This window comes from Sesamum indicum, linkage group LG8 (genome assembly GCF_000512975.1).
Source record: "Sesamum indicum cultivar Zhongzhi No. 13 linkage group LG8, S_indicum_v1.0, whole genome shotgun sequence".
NCBI lineage: Eukaryota > Viridiplantae > Streptophyta > Magnoliopsida > Lamiales > Pedaliaceae > Sesamum > Sesamum indicum.
Genome location: NC_026152.1, coordinates 6,307,277 through 6,311,485, shown reverse-complemented (window position 1 = coordinate 6,311,485; position 4,209 = coordinate 6,307,277).

The window sequence follows — 4,209 nt, the reverse complement described above, 5'->3', positions numbered from 1 at the left end:
AATGACAAAAGAAAAAAAAATCGTAGGACTAGGAGCTTACCTCTACAGTGGTGAGGATGACGAGGGCGGACGACTGACGGCGATGGAGTGAACGAGCTTTTGAGAGAGAGTGAGTGAGAATGAGAAGAGAGAGGAAGAAAGAAAAAGAATTGCTAAATATTGTATAGATATTGATCTCTGCAATGGGCAAATAGTCAAGACGAAGTAGTTTCTGTTGACGAGAATTTTTTAAAAAATCGTTCCTATTATTTAACCATTCCAAAACAAACCAAAACTATGTCGTTTCGTTCGAAATGACGTTGTTTTGGTGTCATTTTAATGAGACCATACCAATTTATTAAATATCATTTGTAAATATGTGCCAAAATTATTTTTCCCCGATCGGGATGTATGTGCTCATTGTTGATTAGCAACAGAAAGATCAACAACTAATTGAATACCGTTTAGGTCATGCAGGTCATAATTGTGGTTATCCGTTGTAACTTGTGGACTAGATATTGTTTCATCCTCTTGAAACACAATTTCGGTCCATCTAGAGTCATCGATGACTCTTCTGAGTCTTATTTTGCAATCAGCCATGTGGTCCACTTTGTCTCTCTTCATGCTACGGTACTCCGTGTAGTAGACTTGTACTGCTTATTGTGCCAGGATGAATGCTTTGTTCTTTTAGTATACTTTCTTGAAATTTACATCAACAAGGTGATAACGAGGATGTAGCTTCGTACTTCTCACGTGATTGACCCAACGACATTTAAACAGAATGATCTGTATGTTTAGAATAAGTGAGTAATTGAACTGAATTATCACTTCGAGAATCCCATAGAAGTTACAGTCCATGTCTGTACATGATGAACTTTTAACACACACCCCATAGTTCATAGTTTATTTGCCTATGTTGTGCACCTCAGTGTGAAAATTTTAACTATTTACAAAGTAGCACGAATGTTGTGACCTTAGTTGTAGGACCCTAATCGTAGGGAACCCCACCGTAATATGAACTAGCCCCTGCAACCTCCCGTCAATTTGGCCGCAACCTTCCTTTCTACTAATGTTCTTAGTGAATGCTTTCTTGTTCCTACGGTACGGATGGTCCAGGGAAAGAAACTGTCTGTGGTAGTTAAAGTAGCATGCCTTCCTATCGTTCTGCAGGTAGAATGCATGTGTCTTCCATACAAACTGGACACCCCATAACACCAGCGGAACCCCATCCAGACGGCATCCTATAAGCGGGTATGGTCGTTCACAGTCCACATGAACGTGGCACGCATTGGGAATATCTTGTTCTTCAGATTATCGTGCATTAGTACACCCACATGCCACAAATTCTGCAACTCCTCGATCAGCGGCTCCAGATAAACATCAATGACACGTTTCGGATTGGAAGGGTCGGGAATCACCATCGTCGGGAACGTATATTTAAAATTTATGCACATTCCCGGTGGGAGATTGTACGGAATAAGTATAATGGGCTGACACGAGTACGCACGACCATACCACCCGTGCGAAGCAAACCCATCTGTGCACAAACCCAATTTAACATAGTGGGGCTTTGCTGCAAAATCGGGATATATCCAGTTAAAATGCCTCCATGCCTCTGCATCAGAAGGATGACACATGAATCCCTCCTCCTTTTGATGGTTAACATACCACGTCATTTGCTCGACAATTGCTTCTGAAGTATACAATCTCTGTAGGTGAGGGATAATTGGTAGGTACATAAGAATGGCATACAGTGTTTTCTTGCAATTAGAATTTCGCTCCCTGATTGGCTCGTACTTAGCTTCTCCACAAAACTTGCAGTAGTTCAAATTAATGTTGTCCTTCTAGTACAGAATGCAAGCATTCTAACACGCATCAATCTTCTCAACAGGTAAACCCAAGTCTCTTATCAATTTCTTCGTACTATAGTAATCCTAGGGCAGGGTATAGTCACGGGGCAATATATGATCAACCCACTGTGATATTCGATCATATGTATGCTAAAAAATATGGCCATCAGGTTTGAGATTCACCAACTCAGCTACAGCCCCCAATTGAGATTGGGTGCAACCATTATACAACGGCTGCTCGGTAGCATGCACTACATCGTGAAACCGATCTACCAGCCCAGATAGATAATCGTTTGGACCCCATCGTAATATGAACTAAGCCCTGCATCAAAAGAACACGACCTCGTACCATCATCAGGCACACCATCCTGGTTATAATTAGAAGACCAGACAGTCGGCTTGGCAGCATAAAAACCCATCCTCTGCGCCCAATCCATCTACCCCGCATCACCCAAGGCGTACTCGTACCCTCCATAACATAAAAAATGGGAGTTTGCTCCTCCTGTACTGGGGTTACCATGATGGCATCAAAATACTTCTGCACTCTCTCCTCGTCATGAGAAGTCCAATTATAATACTCTGACAGAAAATCTTTCATAAACAATTTGAAATTTACATCGTCCGTGGTTTTGAAAACTTTATTTCTGCCCTTACGACAAGGACACTTAATTTTCTCACCGTCCAAATATGCATGTTGAGACTTGACCCATTCTATAAATGTAGTAACACCATCTTGAAACTCAGGACTAAGACCCGTCCTATTCGGAAGGCTCTTCTCATACATCCATATTCTCAACTGTCTTAACATAATGATGAGTCCTACACACACACACATTTATGTATATATATATATATTATAACATTACATTTAATTGATAAATAAAGGGTTAAAGTTGTTACCTGATCAAAAAAACTTCAAATATCAACGAAAACTCGAAACAGATTGACGAATAAGAGTACAAAAATATTAGTGGGATAGTGAGAGATCAAAAAAATTTGAGAGAGATAGAGGAAATAGAGAGAAAATAAGAAGAATGAAAGAAGATAGTGAGATTAAATGGAAAGAGAAGAACACATTTATATAGAAAAATTTGGAATGGTGTTTGGAATGGGTATAGGAACACATATTTAGCCGTTAAAAAATAGCCGTTAATTTAGATTTTCGACTGGTCCTTGAGACGACTTTAGGAACGTTTTTTTTACTATTGAAATATAGTCGTTGTATTTCATTTTGGAACGATCTCAATAATACTAAAGAAATAATACAAAAAAACTATTCTAATGTGTATTGGGTTGAGGGACGATTTTAGAAACACATCACTTTTTAAATAAAACTAATAATTTGGAATGGGTTTTCCAATATTGATTAAGGGTGCTCGAAATTCATTCCAAATTATACTCATTTTGGAATACATTTTCGAACTGTCATTTTCTGGACATCCATTGCCACACATATATGAACGGTTGACTCAGACCGTCCATAGTTCTAATATTGTGTTCTAAACATAGTTCCAACCATTTACCATTACTATTTTGGAAAGGTGTGTGGATCGAATCTAGTAACTGTTTGTTTGGAACTCATTTTGGAACGGTATGGTCGTTCTTCTTTCAATATACGTTCCTTATGTGTTACAAAATCCGTTCTGATGTGAAATAGGTTTTGGAATGGTTGCCTTGACCGTGCCAAATTCCGTCATTTTTTGTATTGACCTTAATGCCCTTTATAATAAAATATATCAATCAATTTGACCTCAAATTTGATGAAATTATGATATTTATAAATTAATACTATATTAGTATAAGTTAATTAAATACAAAATAATTACTTCAAATTTGAGTGGATAAATAGTTGTATTGATTCAACAAAAGTTTATAAATTCAATAATTTTAAATAAATGAATAGAAATGCATTTTTAATATTAAAAATTTACTCATAACGATTTTCGTACTCATGGGTATTTTAGTGTATAGACTCTATCCATCCTCAAAATAATTATTTCAATAGGTATCTATCCGATTCTGGATCTAATGTAAAATACTAGGTACGAGTCTAGTTACTAACTATTAATATGATCTAGATCTAGGTATTGCCCATTAATTGAAAAGCTTAATTTGTTGGACCAAAAGTTAGATTAAGAAATTATCTTATCAACCCTCAAATTACCTCATTTGATATTTAGATACCAAAATGATAGGTTCGACGGTCACTTGTATTTACTTTTTGTTATTAAAATTATATCTAGTACGTATAATGTACAAACACAAGTTTATAAATTTATGAGTGTATCAAAATGAATATATAATATTATTCATATTTAAGGGTATTTTTATTCATTTTTGTTTAATTTAAATGATTATAACAAAGAGATGGGAGTAAGTG